The following is a 15344-nucleotide window of genomic DNA, read 5'->3' as shown; positions in this document are numbered from 1 at the left end:
ATTACGTATTAACCCATGCAGCCGCACCTAAACCTGGCCTATACTATGTACACAAAATCCAAGTATTCTTAATTTTTCTCCCCACAGGAACAAATATATATTAAAAAAGCACAGGTTAAATAGTTTAATAGAAACTCATCTTTAACTAAACTTTCATATAGAGACGTAAGATTTTGGACAGACCCGATGGTCAATGTGTATGTGAGCTTGTGTAAATTGCTGAATGACTTTCATAACATACTATTTGTGGGAAAATTTCTACGGCGGTACGCTGTCGGTCAGCTGTCGGAATTCTGCTAGGTTTCTCCAAGCAACAATGTCTATCGGTCCGTTGGAGGACCTCCAGCGTGTAACCGCCGGCTTTTTTACGACGTCGATACGCTGTCGGCAATACGCTGGGTTTTTCCAAGCAGCAATATCTATCGGTCCGTTGGCGGACGTCCAGCGTTTTACCGCCAGCGTTTTTACGCCAGCGGACCGCCAGTGTGATACATACTGGGGGCCCCCTCGAAAGATCCCGATTTTCAGGGGGGTGCGCTCAGGATTTCGGCTTTTTATCCAAGATATTCTTATTCCTTATGAAATTCTGGTCTAGAAAAATCACATGAGATAAAGCCTCCTTCCGGGTGATACCTAGCTCATTCAAAGCCTGGTGTAATACTAGGGTAGAACTCAAATGAAGCTGTATGATGTACATGTGCCTATAGTAACACAAACACTAGTGATGCCTAAAGCTAGCCTAGCCCATAAACCTTGGCCTACGCTCGGAATGAAATTTAATTATTCATACCTCCTGGATAAAGGTTCACACTATTCAGGGAATCTGAGAGTTGCTTCAATTCCACAAATATGTAGCCTTTAGGTGTGTATTGGCAAACAGGGGCAACTTCTGACACCATGGCTTGCTTGGTCGCCATGCCAAACTTCCTGCCTGACAGTGTCGCTGACAACAGCTTACTATTATCATAGTAGTAGTCTTACACTGAGAAGAAGCAGCGACTTTCTGTAAAACTTTCCATTTGTCAGTGAAATGGAGTCCCACGAAAACGAGAAACTTTGAGGTTTTTTTTAATTCCTTTTTTTGCTGGGTGCCATAAAATTTAGTTTTAAATGAAAAAAATTAGTTGGAATCAAGATGATGTCCTGAGATTTGGCAAATACAATTTTTGCACACGTACAGTAGTGAAAAGTTACAGATACAGGGAAGCGCAAATGGTTATGAATTTTCAAGAACAGTTTTGTTTTTACTACACAGTCACAACACTTTGGAGGGCCAATTGAGCAAAAATACCAGAATTTTTTAACAAATAAGCCATGATTTTGATAAGATACAGAGATACTTCCTGATGAAAACACTGATTACTAGTTACACAAAACTTACGGAAATATTTGTCATCATTAATGATCACTTATTAATGACTAATAAGTAACGTTATTTTTCACCTTATGGACACAATGATAACTTTGAGTTGAAGGGTGCATCAATGTACATACGAAGTTATCGTATCCCATATTGGAAAACACTGATCAATGGAATTTCGGAAAGAGACAATGTTGAGGGAACGTAGTTGGTATTTGCAACGCGTGAGTAGTACTGGGTATATTTTGAGGGTTGATTTAACATGAAATGGGGTATCACTTGTATCTTCATCAAATTAGGCTGCCAGGGTTGCCGATTTTGCTTTCCTCGTGGTTAGTGACTTCATATTTCTCGGCACAGTAAGTATAGTAACAATACCTATTTCGCGAATTAACGAATGTGCTGGATATATATGATTCCTATGTTGACTAGCTGAGTGTAGGTTACGTTCAGGCATCAAATGCTCCGTAGTGCAGTATTTGATGCACTAATTTGTAATTCGATGTTTCTTTTTCTCACAATTTGCAAAGGGCCATGCTTCCCTGCCCATCACCTCTCTCTTATATCTCTATTTTTTTTAACCTTTCGATGTTTGCCGCAATTAAGGCTCTCAAAAATAATTTAATATCGGCAGAAATGCTTATAAAACATGCCTCTAATCCATAGCCGTCGCATTAAGCATAATACTAGGTTGTTACATCGTAAAAAGGGTCTCGGAATAAAATTTGCTCAAATTATGCACAAGTGAACGCAATTTTTCATGTGAAAAAACAATATTTGAGTAGTTTCTAGTTGTTATGATATCTTTACATCAATCTGGTAATTAACATTCTACAGTAATTATAAACAAGTTATGATGGTACCATATTTGCTGTTTAGTTTGATTGGCCTTAGCTTACATTTTCTAATTGAACTTGAATGGAATTAAATTGGTAACTGACAAATAAGGCTGTTTAACTTCAAGTTAGTACTTCTATTTGTTCATAAACGGAATAATACTGATAATGTGTACAAACCACCCTTTGCAAAGGGTGGTCCCAATACATGCAAATTGTGAGCCCTCTTTGGAGATAGGGGAGGAGGGGTGTAAGGAGTATGCATTGAAACATTCAATAAGCAATAGACCTTCACTTTGTGGTTTCCAAATAGGAGCAACTCAAAGGCTTTTGAAATCTTGTACTTGAAAAATATCATTGATATGACAATATGACTAAGATCAACGATTTTAGGGCAGGTGTAATGTCATCAATAATTCCTGTGTCAATCATTTATGGTGCTCCATAAAAGAACTATTAGCTGCAGAAAATCATCTCTCAAATAATTTGTTCAAAATGTACTATGCTGGATGGTACGTGCCACTTGATGCAACCGCCTACATTGATTTACATTGCAGAGATAAATCATAAAAGATTTCTGAGGATCAAGGTCTTCTTTAAATTCCCAAACTACGAGCAGCTGGCTACGGGCCACATCCACAAAAACCGAACATATATATAGTCATACAGTACCAAAATTGCTCATTATTTTGTATATGAATGTGTTACAGTTACTGAGGGTAATCAAACATAGGTCGATACTTGGAAAAACATGGGATGAGGTGGTCTATATCAGTGAGCTGAATGCGTGGCTAATTCCATGCTATCTTTGAATTATACTCTTTGAACTATAGTTGCACATATATCATAAATGGGCGTAGGAATGATTTGTGTGCACCCTAATTGGCTTAAGTGAGCAGTAATAATTGCATTAGTGAAGATCGATGCTGTCATGTGACTAAAAGTCTAAAACAGTTCATTTGAGTGCATTCAGGGGGTGCATGTCTTCGAACACAAGCAGGTTTCTCTCCATGCCATATTTAGCACATAGTTAGAGAACATATCCCTGTAGAATATTTGCCCTCTTTCAGCTGATCACTGACCTCCAAGGTAATAAAGTTTAATTCAATAACACCTCTGCATTAGCATGACCTTGGCCATACTCACAACACACTCAGTGACCATCAGCTACTTCAGGCCTTTTCCTACAGTTTATATTCACACAGTGCAAAAAATAACAATGTGTTCGGTCATCATATGCATGTGTATAGCCTATGCTTGCAGTGTGGCAGTGTAACAGGTGAACATGTATTGCAGGGATGAAGTGTTGAAATTAAGTTTATGGACCATGAACATTACATTTTGTTTTAATTTCCAAGAAATAGGGATTGTAATAGCTCTAGGTCTATAGTCAACCAGCTTAGCTTTTAGCAGAAGCAAACATTGCAGGATTAACACATTTGTTTGATAAGTTTTAGCTGGTGAATGTGTCAAGCATGTCTGTAACAACTTCCCAGACTAAGCAAACTGTATTTAATTATGTACTAAGCAGACTAGACATAGTATGGGAGCCTCTATGACCATATATGTGTGTTATACCATTTAAGTAAGCTTCATCCTGTAGGTGTTGCTATCCACACATCACATGGACTCCTAAGTTAAAACAGTACTCCAAAATAAAATGCAGTACCCTCATACCCTGTACTGTATAGCAAAGGTTATATAATACAGAACACATGTTTGAGCTCAGACTTAGCAGTTACTTTGAGGAGGCACTTCAAATTTCCACAACCTATTACTCCAAAATGAAAACAGTACCCCAAATTTTACCATATATCAAGATAAGTGTGAGTTGTGATAGTTTTGTCTCAAAAATTATAGGTTAAAGTTAGAAATGTTTGGTTTATGGATTTGTTAACTATAAGGAACACATATTTGAGTTCATTCATAGCAAGTAACTTGATTTTGCATTTCAGATTATCACATACAAGCCCTTACCAAACATGAATGCATTCATTAAGGCTTCATTAAAGCTTCGAATGCTTATAAATGATGGCTTATATTTGCCCCAAGAATGCCTTCGCTAAGGCTTCGCTAAGGCTGCACCAGAGCCGAAAAATTTAAATTAGCTAAGGCTTCGATGGCTTAAATTTGCATATAAGTATTCACTTTGAAGCTTTAAATAGGCATTCGCTCTGCAGCCTTAATGCTAGCATAAATTTTCCCTGAAGCCTAAAATGAAGGCTTCATTAAAGCTTCGAATGCTTATAAATGATGGCTTATATTTGCCCCAAGAATGCCTTCACTAAGGCTTCGCTAAGGCTTCGGTGTATGGCTGCATCAGATCTAGCCAAAAAAAAATAGCACAGGCTTTGATGGCTTAAATTTGCATATTGGTATTCACTGTGAAGCCTTAAATTGATGAAATTGTTTTGAAGATTTATAGTGAAGGCATTTCAGTTTTCCTCATGATTGACTTGACCGTACATATACACTTCCCACCCAACACCATAGGGTCAAACCTTGCAATTAAATATTACCTTCTTTACCTTAATTATATCATGAAGCTAATTAGTTGTATGCACCTCACATTATTTGGTTTGACAGCTATTTTGTATTGGTCCTTTCCAATGCTACGGCCCCCCTCCCCACCCCTAGCAATCGGTTGAATGACTTTACTAGGAACCTATCCGTCCCATGCATTCATGAATGCCTCTTCACCCCACACATGTAATGATGAAGAGACGATTTATATTATTTCTAAAAGAAGAACACTTTAATTCAACAAATATTAATCATCGTTATTGAGAAACAATTGTGAATGAAATTTGAAACCAAAGAGTTTATCAGAATATGACGTCCCTTACACAAATTTATAGTACCCTTTACATGCATGTTTTTTGCACAGGGTTTGAAGAAAATACATGTATGTAAATGCCCTCCTTACATGCACTATGGCATGCGTGAAGCATGTATTTGAAAAAAATACATGCATGTTAATGAGCTTCATTACATGCTCCAGCAAATACGTGCTTAAAGCAGGTATTACTCAATGTTTTATACATGTACATGCTTAAAGCATGTTTTTTGCGCGGGGTTTGAAACAATACATGTATGAAAATGCCCTCACATGCACTATGGCATGCGTGAAGCATGTATTTGAAATGTTTCATACATGTACATGCTTAAAGCATGTTTTTTGCGTCGGATTTGAAACAATTCATGCTTGAAGCATGTTTTTAAATCCATTGCATGCACTAATGCAAAGGAAATATACATGCATGTATTCCATGGAAATACATGCATGAAAGTATTTGCAAATGAGGCAATGCTTAGAAATAAGGTAACATTAAATAAAATACTGGTTAAGAATAGACTACTTACAAGAAATGTGAAGATTTAGACTTATTTAGAAACAAATTATGAAATGCAAAATCTGGACTGAAAGCACCGAACATGGAAAATCAAAGTTTTATTTATGTTGAAAACATATACTAACAAGTGTAGTGAGAAAGGCAAATTAGAGTTATCCTAGCAAGCTAAAAAAATTATATGCAAAACTGAAAAATAAGGAGTTGGTCACATGTAGATAATGAACGGTAGATATAATTATGAACTGGTATATAGCTGATAAAAAAATATAATGCAGATGAGCTAAGAAAGAAAGCACCTTAAATGCAATTATACAAGTGTAATAAAAATGGTACATCAAAACATTACATATGCCCATGGGGCATCCTTAATTGTGACTTCATTTTCCTCACTATAGATGTGTAGTGTTATAGTATTATAGTATAGTATACAAGTATACTGTTGTAAAGGTAGTAATGAATGAATCATGTTGAAAGATATGATCTGGATACTCAAAACACTGATCAAGTCATAACATTTTTCAATGTTTATCCAAATAAAGAATGGATTGGAAGCTTACAGAATGTTGCATCACAGAATGACCACTCTGTATGCTATAAGGCACATATATAGAATATATATTTGTCATAAAATTAAGGCAAAAAGAAAACATGAGCAACATTAATATAGTTAAGCTTCACCAAAAATATGTGAACATTCTAAAAGCATTAAATTTGGTGTAAAACATAAAACAAATTACTAAGTTGGTCCATTGCTGACTTCTATTCCTATAGGCTTGGTAATTTGTGGAGCCGAATAGCAAATTAAGAACAGAGTAGAAAACTTTCTAGCAGGTACCTATAAGCCAAACACTAGCTTTTCAAGATTTTTACAGCACATGCAACTCATCAATTTCTGTGAACTTCTCCCAGGGCAAATAGGGAATTCACATAACTCACATACAAACAAAGTTCCTATTAATTAAACTCTACATTTACACTTGCAAAGATATTGGCATATCAAGATTAAGGCATATTTTGTAAATATTCATATGACCCAAAACAATAGGGATCATACATTTCCCCAAGCCCCACATGCAGTATATGTCAGATATTATGTTTATAAGCTACAGTATTTCTCAGTTATCAGAGGTGACACTTTTTGTAAAGTTTGTACATACATGGCAAACATTTCTCGGTGCATTGTACCGTCTGCACTGAAAATGCGCCCGCTACACCACTTGACAAACGTGACCCCATGCTGCTTGCAGACCCAACAGTATGAATCATGCTGTTCGCAACGGTATTCTACTGTTGTAGGCATCAAGGCGTGGGGCAATTCCATGACAGAAATCTGAAAAGAACAGAAACAAACATATATATAGGCTATAGATATTTATTATAGAGAAAATTCACCTTTACTCCAAAGAAAAATATTATTAGAGAAAATCAGAGAAATAAGATATGACTCATAACTGACAAATAAGTAGTGTTTTAGGAAATAGTATTTTCTAAAACATTACTTCCTATTTGTCAATTATGAATCATATCGTAGTTCTCTGGTTTTGTCTAATAATATTTTATATATATATATATATATATACTATAGTGATCAGACGTTTTTATATTTTATTAGTGACTGCATGTCTTTTCTGATTGTGTACGTAGTGAATATTACTGGCCTAACTAGGCCTAACTCTACGGAATAACACAGTCACGGTTACTGTGCACCTAGGCTATGATATCACACCTGTATGCTTCAAGTCTATTCTTGGTACAAAATTTGAAAACTTCAAATGTCAATATTCGAGAACGAAGCATTAGATTTGAATGTAAGTTTTACCAGAATGTTCAGATTATAGTACTCTTTGATATAACTTTTGGCTGGACAATCCTTTTCAAATGGCAAAAATGCCAGCATACAGTAATTGGATGACTATATATGACATACCTCAAGTTTCACTACTCTCGCATTCTTGGACAAAACTGTCTTCATCAACCGATGTCTCTGATGGTGCAAATGCAATGTCATCCAAAAATGAAAATTCTGGGTCTGAAAACCTTGTCTGTAAGAAAAAGTATGAACAACTTTTATTAAAGTTACAAGCAACCTCAGGCCTAGAGGAAAGATTATGGATGCATGGCTGTGGAGTGTCATTCTTCCCTTTAAATGAGGGAGTATTATTCAAAGAGTTCTATCAATTGTTCTGATTCAAGCCCTTGCAGCATATAAAAACAAAAGCAAAAAGAGAAGCAAAGCAAAGATGGTACAATTTACATGGTATATCAACATCACTTCCCCAACACCTCTACTACTTTAAGTTTAAAGATGAACAATAATGACATTTTACATTACTCTCTGTACAGTGGTTTATATTTGAATTTCCTTTAAACTGGGAAGTTGACTTTCAAACACAAACTGTTTCTTTCTGCTGATTAAAGAAATTTCTGGTTGAAATTGCTACTGATGAGGCAGTTTTTTGGGAAATCTTTGCAGGATGCATATTTATAGCTGATTTGAAGGGAAACTGTACAGAAAGTTGTGTATCTCTCAACTACCTACCTATCCTCCTTTAAAAAATGCCTCTAAAAAAATACTACAAAAATCTAACCTGCTTCTTGTTGCCAAGGAAGGCTTGTTGGCATTCCAATGCACCTGTCAAGCATTTTAAGAAATGCAGTTCCTCACAAGTGACTGCTGTAAGGAAAGAGCAAAGGTTCTGTGAAATCTTCTTGACATAAATTGAAAATGTTTGTTAAAACGAGCTTTATTCTGTCAAAATATGTCCATATATCAAAGAAAACAATAGTAAGACAGAAGAGGTGACACAGCTGAAATGATGCGTGTAACCAGAACAACAAAATTGAAGGTTTATCTTAATGCATCACAATATCAATGGAGCATTTGCAGTTCATATTTGGACCAAACAATTTCAGAAGCAATATATTATCAATTTGACCTTCCGTGATGCATGATCCTTCCAATGAATGATGTAGCTTCTAATCTTACATTGCACGTCTATTAGTTTTTCAGGAGAAGTAAAAAAAAAAAAAGTAGGCCTAGCCTAGGCCTAATTAAAATAAAGAAAAAAATTAAAACATTATGAGAGCATGCAAAAACATTACTTACATGTTAATTTTGGTTGGGGCATACGTTGATACCGTTGATACTCTCTCCTGAGCTCATCTTCTTCGGTCCCCAGCAAGCTTCCAACATATTTGCACTTCTTCTCTTGCTGGTAAACGACTAACGTTCTGAACCACGTACAATGCAAGTGGTATAATGCAAGTGGTAGGCTATAGTATAGGCTACTACAACATGACCGAAAAGTTGATATTCGAAAAATGCACTCAACTAAATCACTGGAAATAATGAATCCAAACTGCTTTAAACACTAGATCCGTTGACAGAAACAATAAACCTTGATACTAGAGTGAACGCGACAGGAGGTGTCCACTAAAATGAGCAAAAAATCCGAAGAAAGATGATACCGACAACACGCCACAGATGTCTTCCGATATATACTTTTACTATCTTTAAAAGTATATAAGTTTTACCGCCGAAATTGATAGTCCCGAGTAATGTTCCTTGTAAATGTGAACTGTAATAACTTTAACACGAAACGAATCTATTTGGTTCGTGTTTCGTGGGTTAAACAGGTCAGGTGTAATTAATTAAAGTAGATTTATTTAAAAAGTGTGGGTTGTCTTTTTTTTGGGGTATCGTTTGTCTCGGCTTTAGAAGACCAGACAAAATTAAAAAATGGTGAATAAACGTACCGGGCACGTCATCTGCGGTTTAGTTCCGCATCGTTACGGTAGGTCATTATGCATATTCATATTGTCGACAGCAATGTTCAACTTAACTTCGACCGACGTAAAATAGTATACTGTACTGTACAGTGCGCATATCGCGCGATATGTATAGACCCTACGTACCTTGTCCTTAGACTTTAAGAGTAAGTACCGACGACGTTACTTCAGTTCTATACTCTAAGAAAATTCCGAAACTTTTGTCGATCAATATTGAGGCCTACAATGCCTTCTAAATATAGAGACTATTTCAGGACAAGCAACCCGTTTAAATGTATGCCACGAACCACACGGTGCGACTAAGCTCATCTCAGTTTGACGATTTAGACAATGGTGATAAGATGCCTTACGTTAGGCCCAATATGTATGACACTAATGTTAGTGTAGCCGTAAGCCCTGTTAGTACTAGTTCTACGACTAGTCTGAATACTACTAACGTTGGTGCCACTTAAATCGATCCCAACAGAAGGAATCAATGAAGGAAATGGAGCTGAAAGGTTGTTAAAATGACTTTTATTACTTCAGTTATGATGGAACTGGATCTTTTTCCCACCATGAACAAAAAGGTATACAGCCTGTGGTATTGGTAAGGCTATAGGCTGCCTACAGAAAACCTAGTACTTTTTAGTAGGGTAATATTGTGAAGAGGCCTAGGCTATATCTTCTTTGTATTACTATTACTGTCTTGGTCTATACCTAGGCTTAGCCCTGTAGCCTAGTCCACCAAAATTACATGGGCAGGGTATACAATTAAGCTTCTTTAAAGTTAGGAGCCTGGAACTGCCCTTAAAATGCAAAGCTGGAGGCAGAAAATTTTTTTTTTTTTGGCTAGATCATACTAGTCTAAAGTATTTTAGTAGTAAATAGTAAACAAACAATACTACATGTGGTTCCTGTTTAGTCCAAAGAGACATTAATTTAGAGAAATTTAATGGTAAAGTTACAGTAGCAGATTCGAACTGACCAGAAACGTGGTGCAAAAAGCTCATGAACGTACAGGTCACTGTGTTATAACATAATCTTTTTATTGGAATTTGGAAAGCTGATTCTGATCAGTATTGTTTGGAGAAAGAAAGTAATCAACACAACAGGAACACTATAGATATAAATGACTATATGAATAAATTGTGAATTCAGTACAATGCTGAAAAATGCTATTCTTGTTCACAATTGATAGGTTAAATCAATTTGAAAAGTATTTGTTGCAACTTGCTGTGGTAAGCCTCTCATCTTTCTTTCTGTCTTAATGGCTGTCGTTCACTTTTGACTCAAGAGGGCATTGCGTATCTCTTTGGAAATTTGTCAAACCTTTACCGCTTAATCTACGGCGCAAGAGTTACCTGAATTATTAGATTGAAGGGCTCGTGTTCAGTGCTCAGAAGGAAGAACAATTACACTTAGGTTGCCGTTCTATTATTTTTTTTCTTGGGGGGGAGGGGGGTGGGTAGGGGTGGATGACAGAAGTTGTTTTGCAAAGAACAATCCAAAGACTTATTTGCTGTTAGTCACGATGTAAAGTAATGCCAAATATAGTTTTTGTTTTGGCCTACAGTACTCAAGGAAGTCGTACTGTGTATGTAATGCAATTAGCTTAGGCTAAGTCTACCAGAACAGGAAAAACATCAGCTTTGGTGAACATTCAAATTTGGTGAACATTCAAATTTGCACATTTTCTTGAAATGTACTGCAACTAATTTTATCTTTTTTAATTTGTTTGTGTGTATATATAGGCCTCAACAATTATATTTAGTCTCAAACTGCAAGAAATTGTGATCTAGGGTTGTTATACTTGACTTCAAAAGAACGTAAAGGTCATAGCTTGGCTTGTGCATTTAACACAGGTTTGTCTTGGGGGACATAAGTTTTTATCTGTGGAATGCAAACTTTTTCGGGCAGATGTGTCCCTGGAACGCGCGTTTTGAATTCCTAGTAACTAAAAAGACTGGCTGACATTTTTCCAATTGACTGTTTACATTTGGCCACCCAAAAAAACATTTGGTGTCCGTAAAAGGGTTGTGACCCCAATTTGACTACCAGGGGTGTAACATAGAAGAGTAGTCCACTTGACTTTCACCAACTTATTGTAGTAATGCATTTATTGAACATTAGTTAATGTATAAGTGGTAAAATGATTATTTTGAGAGTGCAGGCAATACCAAATATAAACTTCAAAAAGTCATAGCGCATCATCCTGTATTTTTTATAAAGTTTTTAAATTTCTGTCATCACAGTATGTAAAGTTGCAATCAAGGCACAGTTTGAAGCATGTACAGTAGCTAAATACACAATGGCATTTCCTTATAACTCATGGGAGAATACCAAATCAATGCTTTATATTTCAGGGTGCTCCATTTAATAACATATATCACCAATGCATGAGGTTACTTTAAACAACCAGCTAGCTGAAATTTGAAAAAAAATGAGTGCTTGTTTGCATCTTAAGATGTCAAGAGCTCATCTGGAAAAGAAAAATAATCAAACTCTTCATTCCTACCAAAACTTATTGTAATAAAATATGATATAATCATCCTATATACAGTATTATCTGAATCATCATCATTTTTAATTTGATAGAGAGAAATATCAATAAAATTGAATGGTACAGGTACTTGACAAATCATCAAAAGTTTCATGGCAGGACATTGATTTTTATATGTCATTTGTATGAATCATCTACAGAGCTAGGGATCCCCTGATACCCTGGCCACCATGGATGCAGAACAGTTTCCACTTGTATCACAACACTTAAGAACAATGGTTTACTTTCTCTACTTTATTTTGAGTAATGAGTTCCAATTAATACATACTGATGTTCACTGGAATTCTGATGTAGGGTTAAACTTATTACAAAAGGTGATCAGAAGGGCATTCTCTTGACAGTGTAGCAATAATATTCAATTGTACATAATTTAAACAGCTTTAGTTGATATCTCTGTGTCAAAATTAACTCATCGTATATGGCTACACAGGAAATATTTTACCATTCATTAAGCTTTTCATCACTGTATTGTCCAGTAAGTGCTAAGTATATAGGAATACTTCTTTCATATAATGGTATTTGCACTAATTGGCTAGCATCAGTACTGCACATAGCCAATGCCTCTCCAGGGAGCTGACACTGTAAAAGGGGGGTACCAATGTAGTCTTGGCCTTGACGGTTGTTACTCTTTTCTAGCGTGCGTACATGCCTTCCTTTAAATGCCTACAGTATCTCGAATGTGCTTGTCCACTGAATTGTATATGACCAAGGATCTGTCCATTACAAAAGTCTTGGGCAATTCTCCAAAGCCAATGCATGCAGCCTATAGTTACTCTTTTCTAGCGTGCGTACATGCCTTCCTTTAAATGCCTACAGTATCTCGAATGTGCTTGTCCACTGAATTGTATATGACCAAGGATCTGTCCATTACAAAAGTCTTGGGCAATTCTCCAAAGCCAATGCATGCAGCCTATAGCCAATATTAGAAGAAAAAAAAAATTCATGAATCCCTATTTTGACTGCTTGTTAGGCTTCATAGCAATGCCAAAATTAAGCTTCAAACTCATGAAGAATTAAGCTTGTAAGGCTTCACAGCAATGTCAAAATAAACCTTCAAATTCATGAATCCCTATTTTGATTGCTTGTTAGGCTTCGATGGCAATGCCAAAATAAGGCTTCAAACTCATGAGGACTTGTAAGGAATTCACATCAGTGTCAAAATAGAGCTTCAAATTCATGAATCCCTATTTTGATTGCTTGTTAGGCTTCGATGGCAATGCCAAAATAAGGCTTCAAACTCATGAGGACTTGTAAGGTTTCACAGCAATGTCAATATAGAGCTTCAAATTCATGAATCCTTATTTGACTGCTTGTTAGGCTTCACAGAAGTGAGAAAATAAGGCTTCGGATTCATGAATACTTATTCTGAATGCTTGTTAGGCTTCAAATTAAGGCTTCATAGTCATGAAGCTTTATTTAAGGCTTCACATCCTTATTCAAGTTCATGAAGACTTAATTCTGAATGCTTGTTAGGCTTCAATTTAAGGCTTCATAGTCATGAAGCTTTAGTATAAGGCTTCACATCCTTATTTAAGGATTCAGAAGCCTTAATGAAGGCATTCAGAAGCCTAAATAAGCCATCATGTTTGGTAAGGGAGGACTCCAAAGTTAAAACAGGACCCCCACACACTGTACTGTATAGCAAGAGTTACTGTACATATAAGGTGCACTAGTTTCCTGTCTAAATAAAGCAATAAAGGTTGGAAAATTCTTGTTTAAAGGCTTGTTTTCAATACAAAACACATGTTTGAGCTCAGACTTAGCAGTTACTTTGAGGAGGCACTTCAAATTTTCCACAACCTAATACTCAAAACTGAAAACTACCCCAAATTGGACCGGATATCAAGATAAGTGTGAGTTGTCCTAGTTTTGTCTCTAAAATTAGAAGTTGAAGTTGGAAAAGTTTAGTTGATGGATTTGTTAACTATAAGAAACACATATTTGAGCTCAGTCATAGCAAGTTACTTGATTTTTCATATCCGATTATCACATGCAAGGACTCCAAATTTAAAAGAGTACTTCAAAATAAAATGCAGTACCCCCATACACTGTACTGTATAGCACAAGTTACGGTATATAAAGTGCAATAGTTTCTTGTCTGAAATATGAAGTCAAAGTTGGAAAAATTTTGTTCAAAGACTTGTGTACAATACAAAACAAATGTTTGAGCTCAGACTTAGCAGTTAACTTGCGGAGCCACTTCAAATTTTCCACAACCTAGTACTCAAAACTGAAAACAGTACCCCAAATTGTACCGTATATCACGATAAATGTGACTTTTCCTAGTTTTGTCTCTAAAATTAGAAGTTGAAGTTGGAAAAGTTTAGTTGATGGATTTGTTAACTATAAGAAACACATATTTGAGCTCAGTCATAGCAAGTTACTTGATTTTTCATTTCCGATTATCACATGCAAGGACTCCAAAGTTAAAATAGTACTTCAAAATAAAATGCAGTACCCCCATACACTGTACTGTATAGCACAAGTTACGGTATATAAAGTGCAATAGTTTCTTGTCTGAAATATGAAGTCAAAGTTGGAAAAATTTTGTTCAAAGACTTGTGTACAATACAAAACAAATGTTTGAGCTCATACTTGGCAGTTAACTTGAGGAGCCACTTCAAATTTTCCACAACCTAGTACTCAAAACTGAAAACAGTACCCCAAATTGTACTGTATATCACGATAAATGTGACTTTTCCTAGTTTTGTCTCTAAAATTAGAAGTTGAAGTTGGAAAAGTTTAGTTGATGGATTTGTTAACTATAAGAAACACATATTTGAGCTCAGTCATAGCAAGTTACTTGATTTCTCATTTCCGATTATCACATGCAAGGACTCCAAAGTCAAAATAGTACTTCAAAATAAAATGCAGTACCCCCATACACATACTGTATAGCACAAGCTACTGTATATTAAAAGTGCAATAGTTTCTTGTCTGAAATATGAAGTCAAAGTTGGAAAATTTTGTTCAAAGACTTGTGTAAAATACAAAACAATTGTTTGAGCTCAGACTTAGCAGTTAACTTGAGGAGGCACTTCAAATTTTCCACAACCTAGTACTCAAAACTGAAAACAGTACCCCAAATTGTACCGTATATCACGATCAATGTGACTTTTCCTAGTTTTGTCTCTAAAATTAGAAGTTGAAGTTGGAAAAGTTTAGTTGATGGATTTGTTAACTATAAGAAACACATATTTGAGCTCAGTCATAGCAAGTTACTTGATTTTTCATTTCCGATTATCACATGCAAGGACTCCAAAGTTAAAATAGTACTTCAAAATAAAATGCAGTACCCCCATACACTGTACTGCATAGCACAAGTTACGGTATATAGTGCAATAGTTTCTTGTCTGAAATATGATGTCAAAGTTGGAACATTTTGTTCAAAGACTTGTGTACAATACAAAACAATTGTTTGAGCTCAGACTAAGCAGTTAACTTGAGGAGGCACTTCAAATTTTCCA

At 35.8% G+C, this 15344-nt stretch overlaps 3 long non-coding RNA genes across 5 annotated transcripts in view; 1 reads left to right on the top strand and 2 right to left on the bottom strand.

Moving 5' to 3' along the window:
• The window catches only part of LOC139971994 (uncharacterized), a 264346-nt gene that overhangs the window by 150961 nt on the left and 98041 nt on the right, over positions 1-15344 (bottom strand). The window lies entirely within an intron of this gene.
• The window catches only part of LOC139971978 (uncharacterized), a 74596-nt gene that overhangs the window by 16353 nt on the left and 42899 nt on the right, over positions 1-15344 (top strand). The window lies entirely within an intron of this gene.
• Positions 4163-13468, bottom strand: LOC139971976 (uncharacterized). 2 transcript variants are annotated; one of them, XR_011794550.1, is made up of 4 exons: positions 8656-13468; positions 8138-8223; positions 7477-7591; positions 4163-6879 (listed from the first exon to the last, which is right to left on the bottom strand). It is a non-coding gene; the product is annotated as an uncharacterized lncRNA (long non-coding RNA). The 2 variants fall into 2 exon arrangements; XR_011794549.1 differs by having other exon boundaries at positions 8138-13468.

Source organism: Apostichopus japonicus, chromosome 8, assembly GCF_037975245.1.
Source record: "Apostichopus japonicus isolate 1M-3 chromosome 8, ASM3797524v1, whole genome shotgun sequence".
NCBI lineage: Eukaryota > Metazoa > Echinodermata > Holothuroidea > Aspidochirotida > Stichopodidae > Apostichopus > Apostichopus japonicus.
The sequence above is the reverse complement of the archived record's forward strand: the minus strand, read 5'-3'. Positions and strand labels throughout refer to the sequence as shown.